General features: G+C 28.3%; 1 protein-coding gene across 1 annotated transcript in view; it reads right to left on the bottom strand.

Moving 5' to 3' along the window:
- LOC129912154 (protein-tyrosine sulfotransferase) overlaps window positions 1-9,885 on the bottom strand; it is a 107,736-nt gene extending 97,851 nt beyond the window's left edge. The window contains exon 1 of the mRNA XM_055990284.1: window positions 9,868-9,885. The gene's annotated coding sequence lies outside the window, so the exon portion shown is untranslated. The remainder of the gene's footprint in view (window positions 1-9,867) is intronic.
- Window positions 9,886-16,790: the final 6,905 nt, after the last annotated feature.

Below are 16,790 nucleotides of genomic sequence, written 5' to 3'. Positions count from 1 at the left end.
TTCTGAGGTAGTTAAAAAAAAAAAAAAAACTAAAAAAGTAGAAGGTGCCAAAGCTCCTGAAATTTCATTTTTTAAGATTAAAGATGTAATCTAATCATAATCAAAACATTAAACTTTAACTAAAATGTTGTAAAGATGACAAAATTTAATAATTTTTATTCCCCTCTGCATTAGAAAACCCATCTTACCCTTTTAAAAATGATTTCAAGTTATGCTCTTTAAATTTTTAAATGTTTGTTTTAAATATTTTATGTCTGAATCCATTAAGTGAATAACAAAATAGATGAATGTCAACAAAGTTAAAGCATGCAAAATTGACTACTGGAAACATTTTTTGCCTCTATCTTTGTTGGTAGTCACTTTATAGAGTCGAACTTGAGATATAAAATATTTATTTTTGCCTAGACACCTTCGCATTACTACCAACAGAAATTGAAACAAAAAAAGTCAAATGATGTACAAATAGGACCATTTAAACACAGCAATAAAATTAAAAAAAAAAACACTAAGCGCTTTAGATTCCAAATTAAATTTTTTTTTTTTCAAAATGTGATTGGTAAAAAGAAGTAGGTAAATAGATGGTCAAAAATGGTCACATTCATAGGAAAGAATTATGAAAAAATCAGAATTTCTCGCAGACGACGAAATTTTTCATACAGCTTCACGCTGAAGTTTCAAAATTTAAAAAAAAAAAATTTTTGATTAGGTATTAAAAAAATTCCTCACAACAATTTTTTTTAAATCGTTATTTTGAGTTTTCACGAAATTTCGCCTATTAGGCTATTGATTATGTAGTTTAGAAAGGAACTAAGACGTTCACGGGTTTTTATTGCAGGAATCGTTGAATGGGTTATAAGAGAAGATAAAACCGCGGAGTGCTATTAAATGAGAGGGTGGAAACTGAAGATAGGGTTGCAAAAGCCCCCTTTTTGGTTTTTTCAATATACCTCGTAAACCAAGCAAAATTTTTATATATTGCACATACAACTTTTTGTAGAGAATTGAATTTCCTATTGGAATAATGTTTTTTTAAAAATCATAAAAAAAATATATCAAAAAAATCGATTTTTTGAGTTTTTTTGCTTTTTTAGCTGTACATTTTTTGTGGGTTGAGATAGACATAAACATTGCTCCAAGGAAAAAAATAAGATTAAATTTCCTTCAAAATGCTGTACTCACCAAATTTTTTCATTGAAAATTAAATGAAGTATGGCCATTTTAATCTATCTTTTTTCGCATTTCTAGTTTTACTCAGTAAAACAGAAACATTTGAGGGGAAAGTACGATAACTTAAGCACCAAGAACTGATAATGAGATATTGTAGAGGGTTTAAATACAATCATTGCTTACTATGAGAGGGGGTTCTAGTTCCCCCCGTTTTGGCGGGAGGGACAATTTTCTAAAAAAAATACTTAAAATAAGAAAAAATTATTAAAAAACAACGGCAACACTTACAGTTTTGATTGAAACTTTTTTCAAAAGCTAGAATTATAAACTTAATATTAATTAAGTTTACCCGTGAACATCTTAGTTCCTTATTGCCATGTTTTTCGACATAATCAATAGCCTATAAAGCATACCAATTATTTAAAAAAAAATTTATAAGTACATAAAAAAAAAATATTTTTGAAAAACGGGTCTTACGATTTTCAATTATCGTTTTGATACCTACAATATATCACGATACCTACAATGGCATGCTTCAATTCGTTTAACTTTAGCTTCAGTGGCGTATTGAGGGGAGGGGCTCAGGGGGATCTTGTAAATTCTGCTTTTTTCCAATAAAGTTGCCAATAAAATTGCATCCATGTTCAAAGTAGCCGTAATTCAACATTGGAAACAAAATAAAAATGGATGATCCTTCAGTTTTGACAGTTCCAAGCATTTTCGATGTTTTCGAAATCGATCGAAGATCAAATTCACGTGAAATTGAAAAGTGATGCCAGTTCACTTTCGGTCGAATTGCGGAAATATGGGCATTTATACCGAAAAAAGTGATGAGTCAAGCTCAAAAACTAGACGTGATAGGAATAAATCTGTAAACAGTATTGAATTCAGCACATGAAAAAGTTCGAACGAAAAAGTGTTTTTTTTTTTTTTAAGATTACTAAACACAAGAACTTGGAAAAATAGCTACTTTGAATGTGAAAGGATAAAAAAAGTACGAAGTTGTCGGGAGGAGTAAAATGCTACTATACGACTTTCAGTATCGCAGCACAGCGCTTTTCTCTCGATCAAAGATGAATAAAAAAAAAAAAAACAAATTTGTAGTACATTTACTTTATCAAAAATTTTTGAAAAATTTTTCAGCCCCCCCCCCCCCCCCCAAATTTTTTTCTGGATACGCCACTGTTTAGCTTTATATATATTTTACTACAAGAATGACCCAGTCGTACGTTAAATTTTTGTGCGACTTTAGCTTTTGTTGCATTTTATCACCTTAATTTCCACCAGTGACATAATATGTTATTATTGAAGCATTCGCCTTGTAACCCAGAAGTTGTAGGATTCACAGAGAATACAATGTCCCCTCGGATTATTTTTTCCCAATGGGATTCGGGGATACATATTTTTGAAAAGGGATCCTTTTTTTCCACAATCATTTTAACTCAAAGAATGATGAGTTTTTTTTAAAGAACATTAAACGAAAATGAAATATGTAATTGAATTTGATTTCGTATAATTTATTATACTCACTAAAAAATTTCTTGAAATATTTATTTGGTTCAAATAAACAAGTAGGTATTTAGTCGGACATAATATCGTGTGAACTACTAATGTTTTTGTTTAATGAAATTAAATAATTGATAAAAGCCTTAACTACAATGACTGAAAAAGTGAAAAAGTGGGAAATTTACAATTTGTTTTTGGAAAAACTACAAAAAAAATTGTTTTTAACAAAGCTTTCTGCATCATTATTTTTAATTTTGTGGTCGGAGAAACTGTCAAAAAATTAGTTTGAAAATTTTTACTTTTCGACTTTTTGCTAAAAGTGGCCTCTTTTTTGCAACCTAACTGCGCTAGCGAAAAAAAATTCTTTTGTACTTTTGCAAAAAGTGGCCAATCTAGTTAAGGCTTAACTTTAACAAGCGGACTTTTTGAAAGGGACACATTTATTTTCAAAAGGACTCTTTTTTTTGCCCTGGGGGACTCAAAAAAAATTTTGGCTGCGGTAACAATGAGGATTAATACCCAGGGGCTGCCAATTTTTTATTTTATTTTTTATTTGAATTGACGATTTTTTTTCAAAGTTGAAACGACTCGACTTTAATTTAAGTAGGTACATAACTGCAAACCACTTTAAACTAACGCTGTTCTACTTTGATTTCGTTCCCAAAAATCAAATCAACGTGGTTTTCGTTGATTTTAAGTTATTTTTCCCGCATTACATTTAACATTTATTTAGGTCTTGATAATGAGTTAAAATATTGGATAAATGAAGAAAAATTTCACACGTGTACCTACATAACTCCGTCCCTATATTCGGTAAAATGTTCAGTCACCATGACAATAAATTTTATTATTTATAAACTGAATAATTAAGCTTTAACCATGATAAAACTTTTTTTTCTCTTTTGTTAAAAACATTATTACAAGGTGCTAAAAATGGTGAAATATCAATTTCTATGTACTTTTCCCTAACCCAATTAACTATTGTTTCAAGTTAAAAATTATGAGACGGAAAACCCACAGAGTAACTATGAAATAATTGAATTCATAAAAATTCAATGAAATTTTCTTTTCCCACAGTAAAAACCGAAAAAAGACATAATATATAATTAATACAAAAAAAAAAAAAATCAATTTAGCCAAAAACTCACCCAAGTGATAAAAGCTGTCAGATTTTTTTTTTTTTTTTTGTCTGCAATATTTTGTGAGATTTTACTCAATGTTATAAGAGAAGATAGTTATGATTAACCCTGACCAATAACACTGTTAATATAATATCTCTTATCGCTGACACCATATTTTCAAGTAGGTATAATTATTCCATTAAATAAAAAAAAAATAGGTAGCAGCACAAAAAAAAAATTAATCCAATCAGAGATAACCGAGTTAGGCAAGAAAAAAAAAATTGCTGGTTTCGTACTAAATCGCTAGTTCTTCCCAAATAACAACGACGACGTTGATGACGTTCCCAAAACAAATGAATTTGTTTGGTTTTTTTTTTTTAATATTCCCACTCATAGAATTTGCAAAACATTCATGGTCAATTGATTAGGTACTTTAATTTAAGTTTCTATAAAATCTTATCTAAATTGAAAAATAAAAGGCAAAAGATTATGAGAAAAATTTAGGTTTTTAAATATTCAAAGACAAAAATATGTATTGGCAATTTTCCTTAACAGTTGCTAGACAAATTTCCAAGAAAAAGAAGATGTCTCTATTATATTGATTTAGAGTGTTTATGTAGATAGAAGACTTCCCAAAATCCTAACCCTACATAAATATGTACGTGGCATTTAGACAAGGCAAACAAAAAAATTTTCGTTAAATATATTTTTGTTTTCATGGGTTTTTTGTCACCCGAAGCAAGTTTGCAAGTTGTCAACCTAAATCCGCTTATTTATATAGGTGCTGCTAGCAAAGCTATAGTTTTTACAAGCCCATATCTAAATCTATATTGCCAAGGTATTGAAATTCCACTCCATGAGTGGCATTGGCTGAACACGTCAGAAGGAGTAGAACAAAAAAAAAAAAAACAAAATGAAAGATGTAAAAAAAAGCAATTTTATTTGATTTTTTTTTTTATTTGTATGCTCTGCCATATAGATACGTGCCTGGCCTTTTAAAAAAAATTCTGAACAAATATGATGACACAAATCAACACAAACAAAAAAGTCAAAGATAAAAAAAAATAAAACTCAAATAATGTTTAGTTTCCTACTCGTATATTGTTTTTGAAACAAAAATACAAACGAGTAAGCTCACCTCCTCGGGGATTAATTCAATTCAAAACTTCAATATGCTATAGCTGAACTTATTGAAGTCTACTCCCTTACCCTAACCACCTTCACAAATACTCGTTTGACATCACAAAAAAAAAAAAAATGTCATTCTAAATTCAAAGGAATCGATTAAAAAATGCACCACAGAAATATTTATTCTATGAGTAACTCATCAGTCCTGTATCAACACGCTCGACAGACCAGTGTGACCATGGATTCTGCAATATTATGAAGAACTGATACTATTCGTCTCATGTTTTATATAGGTAAATGGCTTAGTTTTGTTTAAAATTGACATCCTAATTTTTGCACTTATGTATTTTGTCGATATAGTTTTTTTTGTTTTTTGTCCAAAGTGGTGGGTGGCATTTCATTGACAATATTTACATGCTTTTAACAGCTTTCAATTTGCTTTTGTTGCATTATTACAGAAAAGTTTTGTTTTATTTCAAAAGATACATGAGTTATAAATAACCTGTCAAATTGCCAAAGCATTATATTTTATATGCACTTGTTTGATATTTTAAATTGCTAATAACAAATTGTTATTCAAGTGAGTTTTTTTTTGTTGTTTTTGAATAATTTGTTGTTAACGATATGAATTAAAATCAATTACACGTTTTTACAACTTAGCCAGCACTATATTTTATCTCTATCGTAAAAATATGATGATTTGCTTTTCAAAATACATATCATCAACTAAAATAAAAATGGTTCAAAATTAACGGCGATATGATTAATTTCAAAATTTGTTTCTTATCAAAAGTATAATACTTTTTCTTTCAACTTAGCAAACCAAAGTTAGCTGAACATAAGTTCTGTTTGAATCTTTTATATCTAATTTAGGGCTCCCAAAACTAAATTGAGTGCTTCACTACTTAAAAAATAACGTTGTACCTATGACAATTTTCCGCTTCTTTAAAATTCTTTTTTTTTTTTTTTTTAAGTTGAAATTTCTGAGAAAAGCAAAACCCATGTTATGAGAAGATGGATTCTTATGAAATATATAAAAAATGATTTTTTAGGGAATTTTAGAAAAACGTTTAAAAAATAGAGTAGGTACTTATCTAAATAAGTCGACCATTTAATTTATTCAAGGTAGTTGTACAAAAAAAATCGAATATTAACAATTTCTTTTTTTTTTTTAAGAAAAAAATGTTTTCTTGGATTTTTACTTGCGATATAGAAGTTATGCATTCGTACAAAAAGAAAAAAGTTGAGATAACAATTTTCCATGATATTACGATGATAGAGAATGCCAAAAAAAGTGGGTTCCGAAAGTCTGTCTGTTTGTCCGTGTAAGGAGCTACAGCCCAAACGGATGGACCGTTTGGCTTCAAACTTGGTAGGTATGTAGTATTTTTTTGCGGCTCTCCAGAGGGGCTTTTGGAATTATTTTTTTGACGATTTTTTTTTTTTTTTGTTTTTGAAAATCATTATTAAGGGTACCTGCCATAAAACCGATTTTTTCAAATCCGATTTTTTGCCAAACTGCTAATTGTATTTCAAAGAAATTTTTTATAAAAAGCATTTATATAATTTCATTATAAATCAAAAATAAAATTTTGAATAACATAATTTTTGGATTTAAATTTTTTTTTTACGAAAAATCAAGTTTTTGAAAACGTTGCATTGAATTTTTTTGATTTTGGTTTTGTTTCCAAAATTAGTTTTTTAAAGAATGACTCTACCTAACCATTTTGAATTTTTATTTTTCTAAAAATGCATTTTATTACAGCAAATAAAACTGCATACTTATTTTAGAGGGTAATTTCATTTTAGATGTTGTTTTATTGCTTTGAAAAACGAATTTAATATTTTTTTAAAATTTTAGTTTGTTTTTATAATAGGAACATCCATACATTTCCCAAATTTCTATATAAAAAGTCTTAAAAATTTGGGCAACTTGAACTATAAGAGCAAGTTCGTGCTACTCAGTCGTGGATTTTATTTTAATTGGATTAAAACAGCTCCTAAATTTTAGCTGAACATGATTTTGGTAGTTGCTCTGCTAGCTTTAAATCAAATTAGCAGAATAATTTATAGATACATGTATGTAGGTATTTGAGTAGCAATATTAATTTGTAGAAAATAAGCTGAATTCGTCAACTTTTAAAACAAGGAAATTTAAACAGAAATCATTTTCCCACACATTTACAAAGATCGGTATTTTTTTTATAACAGATTACCTCGAGGGCTAATTTTATTTCATTTTTTTTTTTTTTGTTTGTTTCAGGTTCAAGAAAATATCTCAGGCCTTCTGGAAACTAAGCTGAATGAAAATACGACAAATTTTTTTTATTTTGAAAAAAAAAAGACCTACTTTACGGTCTTTTTTTTCATATGAAATTCTGGCTTTTTTCCTAGGAAAAAACTGCAAACTTTTCTTAAAGGGAAAAAAACTAAAACTTCTGATGTTTTTTTTGCACTTTTGAGCAAAAAATTAAATGTTTTTAAAACAGAAAATCTGTCGTAATTTCCAACGCTATACATCAGATCGGCTAGTTTGTTGCTTTTGTAAAAGACTCTATTTCAAAAAGTATAGACCGGAATTTATAAATGTTTAAACAAATAGATTTCAAATCAAAAATTATTGATTAAATTATCAAATTCAAAAATTTGAAATCCTTTCTATTTTCCAAAGATCTTTTTTTAACCAACCTACAACCGATTTGTGTAGATATTTTTTTAAAAGAAATTTAAGAAGTTTAATTTTTGAAAAAAAAAAAAAAAAAAATATTTACCGTTAATTTTTTTTACGACTTACAAATTTATTTTAAATTTCTAGGCTCTAAGGCAAATTTGCTCATACTAGTCATAAATTCTAATCTTAGATAGGTCGAACATAAGTCCTATGTTTAACTTAGTTTATTCTAAGTTTCTAAAAAATATTTATATTCAACCTAGCAACGATTTATGTACTTTCATGCGATAAATCGCTGAGAACTTCAAATTAAAATGTCAAACGACACAAACGTCAGTTAATTTGAACTTTTTTTGAGCAATTTACCGAATTTAACAAATTTATTATTTTGGCAATTTTAATTGCAGAAAAAAAGTGTAAAATAGTGAAAGTGGCTATAAAAGTGTGTTAAATTTAATAAAAAAAAAATATTCATTTGACAGAATTTGTTTTGTTAAAATTTTTGTTTGTCAAAAATTAATGTGACCAATATAAAAACAAAAAATGAACAGTGTTCCAAAAATGTGTGTTGTGAATTTTACCATCGGTATAGATGGTTAATGCTAATGAAAGTGAGCAAATTATAAATTAAATTGATAATTTATTTCCTTTTTTACCACATACATCAATTTTTGAAGCCGGGTTCATTCTGTTTTGGTCAATAAAATACTTTAAGCAAAAAACGGGAAACCGACGAAGTTACGAATATCAGAGTTACGGGCGACAGAGTTACGAGCGTCAAAGTTACGCGAAACCGAAGTTACGAAAAACTAGAGTTACGAATTCTAAAGTTATGTTAAGCTATGACATGTGATTTTTGGGTTGGCAACAATTGCGAGGAACGACATGCAATTATGGAAATACAAACAAGGGATTAACATTTTTCTCATTGGTCAGAACTAAAACTAAAAAAAAAAAAAAAAAAAAAACTTCTTATTTGTCCAACTAATATTGCAAATACGTATTTTTTTTTCTATTAATTAATATAATTATTCATAGCGTATTTTGTAATACCCACTTTGTTATTATTTATATTAAAATAATAACCAAACTACCCCTTTTTTTACAGACGTTATTTTGGTGTGGTGAACTGTTGTTGCAATTGTTGCCAACCCAAAAATCACATGTCATAGCTTAACATAACTTTAGAATTCGTAACTCTAGTTTTTCGTAACTTCGGTTTCGCGTAACTTTGACAGCCGTAACTCTGTCGCGCGTAACTCTGTTATTCGTAACTCCGTTACCATTTCGCAAAAAACATAAAATCCTTAAGATCTACTATTTCTTCCCCCTAAGTTATGTTGAACTTAGAGGAATTTATGACACAATTTGAAGTTCGTGCAAACCACTATGTAGAACTTAAGGATTTATGTTTCACATAAATATTTAAGACTCGTTTCAGCAAATGGGCCTAAGTGTTTTATCAATTATTTTACTAGGAAATTTATTTTTTTGAATTTGACTTAGGCCCATTTGCTCATACGGGTCATAAATTTGAATCCTAACTAGGTCAAATATAGTTCTAAAGTTCTTCTCATTTTATTCTACGTTGCTAAAAAATATTTATATAGAACTCAGCAATGATTTACTTTCATGATATAAATCGCTGAGAACTTCAAATCTAAATGTCAAATCGATAGAAAAGTCAAAAAATTCGAATTGTTTTTGAGAAAATTAAGCAGTTAGAATGCAACAAATTTGTTGTTAAGAAAAGTTTGTGTCTTTTTATTATAGAAAAAAAAAAAGATTCAATAGTGAAAGTGACCAAAAATATATGTTAAATTTAATTTTGAAAAATATTCATTTGAAAGAATTTAATTTTTAAATGTGTGCGTTTGACAAAACTAAGAATGAAAATTATGATAACAAAAAGTAAACAGTGTTTCAAAAATTTGTGTTGAAAGTAAATGCTAATAAAAGTGAGTAAATTTCTTTTAAATTGATAATTGATGTAATTTTTGACTACATACATCCATTTCTTAAGCCGCATTCTTTTCTTTTTTGTTTAATAAAAATGCTTAAGTAGAACATTAACTGCTTATGTTCTACAATTTCTTCCCCCTAAGTTATGTTAAACTTAGGATCGTTTATGACATAGTTTGAAATTCGAGCAAACCGTTATGTGAAACTTAGCTCTTTAGGTTTTACTTAACTATTTAAGTTTCGTTTCAGCAAATGGGCCTTTATTGATTTGTTTTTTTTTTCGTTTAAAAATGAACAAATGAACAAACTTACTTTTTACAGCTTCCAAATAATTTTATAAGCAATTAAATCAAAGAAAAAATTTATTTAGGTACCTGAAAGAAAAGAAAAATTGAGTTTAAAACATTTTTTTTTAGTTTTTAAAAGGAAAACAAAAATAAAAGGAAAAAACAAGCGAAAGCTCAAAAGATCCACATATCTCGTAAATGTTAAAGTTTCAACCAATGGCTTTCTTAATTTTTTGTATTCATTTTTTTTTTATTTTTTCTTATTTTTGCAGGTACCTCTGTTTTTACTAATTCGTCATCGTGTTAAAATTAACAAATGCTCTAATTTAACAAATATTCAGTAAGTATAATCGGGGTTTTCCCTAATTATTGTATTTAATTTTTTCTTTTGAAGATACCTGGCACCCCGTTGTTCCGACTTTTATTTCTGTATTGTATGATAATATGAATTAATAAGAAAAACCATTACATGGTCACACTATCTACAATAAGCCATTAAGCCTAGCCCGACACAGCTCCGGAAACCAATGTTATTGATGTATTCAAGCACAAACACAATATAGCAACTATCGATTTATTGATTAATATCACACAAATGCTATATGTGTTAGGTCATTGCCCGACGCCAACATCAACGCCGACGACGACGACAACAATAACAACAAAAACAACTCAGCTAGTAGCTAGTTATGTCCACCAAATACCGGCAGACAACAAAACCACTAAATAAACAGAATGAGCAATCAAACAGAACGGACAGAGAGAAGTTTAGAAACTATAACAACTGCTGCACTCTACCAGCATGACAGACAGACAGACAATATAAAGGTGTGCGCAGAGGTACTATAAGGTACTCAAACTCAATGGACATGAACATTGAAACAGCATTAAACACATAAAGTGAATCATCTATGAAACCGTTATTTATGTCTATCTGCAACTTATAGCAACACACACAACTACACTCTTGAACACAAAACACGCAACTCGCATACCGGTTGCCCATCATCATGACATTGTTGACAGATAGCAGTTGATTTTTATTGCACGCCCGCTTGATTGGATCTTTTGATAACGGTGTTTAGGGTAAATAAACTGTAAATGCAATCTATTGGGAGAGATATTTGTTTGTTTGCCTGGCTCTCGGTGAACCGTAAAGTTAGGCTGAGGGGTAATAAAGGGGGTAAGGTTCTGCACTAACAGTGTTTAATTAGATGGTAGGTGTGAGCTTTGTCTAACTAATTAGTTTTGTGTTGGTTATTTCAATGGACGGTTATTTTAAACACCGACGGACACTGTGGCGTATACTTGTTTTTTTTTTTTTTAATGATACAAATAAACTATAAAGGTTTTTGACCCATAAAGTTGTTAATTCTAGATAATTGATGAAGGAAATATTTAATAACTAACAGACAGAGGAAATAGCGCATCTAAGTGGGTTATTTTGATTTGCATATAAAAGTGTGAATTATAAAGGAAAGAATGAAGAAAAAAAAATACAAAATTAATTAAATTTCTGTTTTCATACCATAAAACGTTTTATTACTTTCTAAATTATATAATTTTTCTCCAAAAGAAGATTTGAAAGTGAAAAATATTGATAAAATGGGTATGAAGCTATATTATATAAAAACATATCCATTTTTTTTTTTTGTATTTACTTTTCACTTCTGGTGGTTTAATGTTTTTTTTTTTTTTTTTTGTTATAATGAATTCTAAGAAAAAAACTTTGTGACGCATTATTTTTGTTTCTGTTTTATTCATATTTTTTCATTTATCTGTTTTGTCATGCGATGTCGTCAATTAGTTTCAAATATGTGAAATTTAATTATAGTTTAATAACTGTTTTTTCTATATATGTGATCAATTAGTGGCAATTAGATGGAATAAGTCAAAATAGTGGAGTCAGCTATCAAAATTTGTTAATGGATTTTGTTTGGGATATTCCTACTCGTGTATTATGGTTTTGGAATGGATCGTGATTTGTGATTTAAATTCAAATTGTGAATTGAAGCTTGGTCAATGAACGATTTAATGATATTTTTTCACGCTTGATTAAATAATTGTTTTTGGTTTATGTAGGGATTAATTAAGAGTAATTAAGAAAATGTGAAATAATTAAAAACAGGCATCGAATATCTGCGTTAGTTTTGAAAAAAAATAATAATTTTTGTGTTGTTAGATTTTTCGTTTTGATTTTTATGCCCTAAAGTACTCATTGAAGCCTTCATGAATGAAAGATAAGAAAGTGAGATATACTAAATATATATTATGTTCACCTGTTTCCTCATAATTTTTGTTTACTAATTGTTGTAATTTGAAGAAAATTGATATCCTAAAAGCTTTTTTATTGTCAGCTGGCTATGGTTTATGTGTTGTCACGTTTAATTGTTTATGGCAGCCTTTTGAAGGCATAAAGCCATTAACAAATTATTTTTTAAGTATGACCATTTCAACTATTGGGAATTAAATTAAAGGGTTAATTTAACACATTTCGATGAACAAAGCTCATATATGTATGTATCTGGTTATGAATATTAAACAAGTGTTCAAGGAAAAAAAACCTTAATATAATTGGGACTTGATGATATCCAACATACCTACGTGACACACAAATTGTAGAAGATATTAACCATAAGTAAAATTTTACATGAGACTTTTATCAGCGAAGTTACCTTAAAAACGACTCTCATTGATTTCAAACCGAAACCCTTCTTCTTATCTAGTCTATAAGACCATCTTACAGGTAATAGAAAAAACAAGGGAATAGCTAATTTTGTTTGTATTTATTTATTTTTGTATCCTTTGTGCTGAGAAAACAATTTCGAAAAATCGCTACAAAACAATTTCTTAAACAAATTTTGGTGTTAACCATAATGTAAAAAATTTCAAAAATTTAACGTAAAATAAAATAAGTAAGACATTATAAAATTATTGTAAACTTAACGAAAAAAATCGTTCTATTCAAAATCCTAATGGTTTCTTTAAATCACGTACATATATACTTTCTACATGTTTATTTTTACAAATAACGTGGTTAAATTTAAGAAATTTAATGCAAGACTATTTCGCACTTATTTTCTCTAATCGTTAAAGTAACTCGATTGCTAAAGATTTTTGTTGAAAAAAGTTAAGGACAAATTTAATTTTATTTTTTAAAGAATTTAATAGGAAATGTAAAGAGGTAAAAAAAAATGTTTTTTTTTTTTTTTTTTATTTACTTAAACACCGTTCTGAATGATACTCACCACAAAACGAGTATGCCATTTGATTTTTTGTATGAAAAGCCATTTTTTAGAAAGAAAAATCAAAATTTTTAGAGCGGTTTTTCATAAAAATAATTTTTTATATAATTTTTAATAAAGTTTCAAAAAAAAATGGTATGACATTTCCAAGAATTGCCCGTTTTCAATACAATGATTTTTTTCAAAAAAGTAAACTTATTTTTAAAAGTCAAAAATATTTTTTTTAATTATTTATGGCCGGTTTCACAAAGGACTTCTCAACATTTAACAGGCTTTTAAACCTTTAAATGGGATTTTTTGGTTTCAAATAGCACTTTAAAATTAACAAGGTTTTAAACACCCTTGTAAACTAAATGCCCATTTTTGGCTCATTAAATCTTAAAAGTGTCATTAAAATGTCAGATGCACTAAAGAATTGAATATTATTATTATTTTTATTATATTTATTTTCGTTTTGAAACAATTTAATTTTTTGATATACAAAATAAAACAAACAAATTTCTTTGCATCACATATTTTTAATACCTTATATTTCAATGGTTTGCTTTTTAGCAAAATATATGTAAAATATAAAGTAATTTGCGGTGAAAGTGTATTCCGGGTTCACAGGAATAAATTCAGCTATTGTGATGATATTGCTACTAAAAATTATGTTGACTTTCCAAAAGCATCAGTGGATCATTTGTTGAGTTTTTGTTAGGTCGTCATTTCTATTTTTTTTTTTTTTGTTTTCAGCATTCATTTTTACATTAAAGAAAAGAAAAACCAACTTTATTAATTTTTTTTTTTTGAGGTGATAACGTCTTATAAATCGATGAACCATGGCAGCTACCACAAAAAAGTGGCGCCATTTTCTAACGTCCCACTCTCGCACTTTCGCAGTGCGGCAAAAAATTTAAATTCAAAATTAAAAATAAACTATTAGAGATACAAAAATCTTCTTTAGCTTACTTGAAAGATAATAACCTATAGCTTAATCTAAATGAAGGATTTTTAAAAATTCCGTCATTTAATAGGGTAAACAGGGGTAAAACGGAAAGATGAAATTAGGGCTAAAATCTAAACGCGTGGTCGTAGAGAGTTGATTCTTTTTTCCATAGATAGGGGAGACTGATTTAAGGATTTAAGAAAAAATTTTAAAAAATTTTGGAACTCCGCTATTACGTTTTGTTTGAACGTTGATCAGGTGTTGTGGGTATGACAAAATGTTGATTATGGGAAGGGGAAATTTTTTTTGACAGTTCTAAAGATGCCAGGTGAAAGATGAAGGAAAAAAAAATTAGGCGTCTGATACGGATTTTTTTTCCAACACTCTGAGTTTCGAAATATGAATTTTTGAAAAATCTCAAATTATATAGGATATGTAGGGCTGATCAATGCGCATACATGTGCAAAAAATTGGAATCGTTAAAAGAGTTTTGACTGAATACGGAGAAAAATAAGTTTTAAAAAAACAGGTTTTTTTTGCCGTTTTTAACCAATTTTCATTGTTTTTTATTTTTATCTATTTTTCTTTAATAGATAGAGTAATAATATATATGGAGTAATGATAGACCATGACCACGACTATATGTGTGCGAAATTTCAATCATTTTGTAAACACAATTTTGATATAACGGTAAAATAAAATTTTAGAATTCAACAGGTTATAACTTTAAATTCTAACTGCTCGTGTAGGCAACTTTGAAATGAGATTGATACGTCATTTGAAAGGTGAAACAATAAGCTTTCACATGGTATAAAATTTTTTATAGGTTGTTAGGGAAAAAATTCATTTAATAGCATGAGAACATAAAAATAAATGTTTTTTTGCTTTTTTTGATGACATTTCATCGAGTTCAAATAATTCTAGCTCTTTTTGTAGATGTCTCATACACCTTATCGATATATATATTTTGAGCTAAGACAATAATCTTTCAGATGGTGTAAAAATTTGTATAGGTTGTTAGGGAAAAAAATGGATTTAATAGTGTGAGAAGATAAAAATACGTGTTTTTTCGCTTTTTTTTATGGAAATTGATCGAGTTCAAAAAATTCTAGTTCTTTTTGTAGATGTCTCATAGACCTGATCGATATATATATTTTGAGCTAAGACAATAAGCTTTCAGATGGTGTAACATTTTTATAGGTTGTTAGGGAAAAAATGCATTTAATAGCGTGAGAAGATAAAATTACGTGTTTTTTCGCTTTTTTTGATAAAAATGATTGTTTTCAATAAATTATTTTCATACTCTTTTTGCATTGTAAACATTTAAGTATGGCTTAATTCTTTAGAAAACATTGTAAGCTTTTTAATGGTCTATTTTTTTTTCAAGAAAAATGATTTTTTAAGGTTTCACTTCTACCACGTGTGCATTGCACACATGATTTTTTTTTTGTTGTATTTACGTAAGGATTTGGTTCAGTGCAAAAAGATTTATGAGTCTGATAAAATTAAAAAAAGATTTTTGATAAAAGTGCTTTTAGTGTTTGTTTATGAAAGTGGACATTTGATTTGAGTTTTGATTTTACGAATTACTAAAATGCCTATTTTTGTTGAAATCGGCTATATTATTTACGAGAAATTTAGAAATTAAAAAATGGTTCTATGGCAGGTACCTTACCGTAATAACGGTCTTAAAAAATATTTTTTATCCAAAATTTATCATTTTATTTTCTTAAATATAAACATTTTTATATTCTAGTTTACATATCAATTTTCCACAAATATCTATTTATTTTTCTTAAAATTTCGTTAAATTATTCATCTCAATCTCAATGTCCTTATGCCACACGAAGTGTGATAAGAAATAGTTCTTCTTTACACTCTTTTGAATTTCAAATTATCAGATTTTAACGCCCATAATGAAAATGAGAATGAAAATGAGAAAATGCTTCAGGTTCTCTTTTTTATGTATAAAAAAACGTATAGCTATATCATTTACTTTACTTAATCCTTAAATTTTACGAGCCTCGGGTCGACAATTACATTAAAATCTTATTTAAATATTTTTCTTTATATTTTCAAGCATCGCAGCCATTGCTGCCATCACCATTTTTTCCCATTGTATATAGTATACGACCTCGACTTTTAATTTAAAACAATATACTTCCGTCGGGCGCCACTCGAACGAACGCGCACGCTTAAGGAAAAGTGCAGAGTGAAGTGGAGAAAATGGAGATTAAAGAGTAAAGCAATCAAAATAACTTGCATATATGCAAAACAGTTCAGAAGTAATAAAAGAAAATCCACTTCAATTCCATTAAAGGCCTTTAGGCATCAGCCAGCAAAGGCAACAATGAGAGAGAGCAAAACCAACAACAACAACAACAACAAAAACGTAATAACCTTGCGAGCAGTCAAAGTAGTAGGCCAGTCATTATGTCGGAAAAAACGGCTTAGAAATGCAAAATGACCGAGAAAGCTAAATTTTGGATATGTTGTAGAGGATGCTTAAAAAAGCTTAACTTGAAGTTTTCGACCAAGATTTCCTATGAGCTTTTTCCGCCATTTTGAAAAAAAGGGTTTTTTGACAATAACTCGGCTATCTGACGAGATGCGAACATTTTACAAGGAGCTTTTTTGTAGCTTTTTACGAGTTCTACAATTCATGCATGCACATTTTTTGTGTATCATGAACCGTTTTCGAGATATCGATTAAGAAAGTCAAAAATTTAGGACATGCCATTTGTTTTTTGACATAATCTATTTTTGAGTGATGAA

The sequence above is a fragment of the Episyrphus balteatus genome, chromosome 2 (genome assembly GCF_945859705.1).
Source record: "Episyrphus balteatus chromosome 2, idEpiBalt1.1, whole genome shotgun sequence".
Taxonomy (NCBI): Eukaryota; Metazoa; Arthropoda; class Insecta; order Diptera; family Syrphidae; genus Episyrphus; species Episyrphus balteatus.
This window is presented reverse-complemented; position numbering and strand designations above follow the sequence as displayed.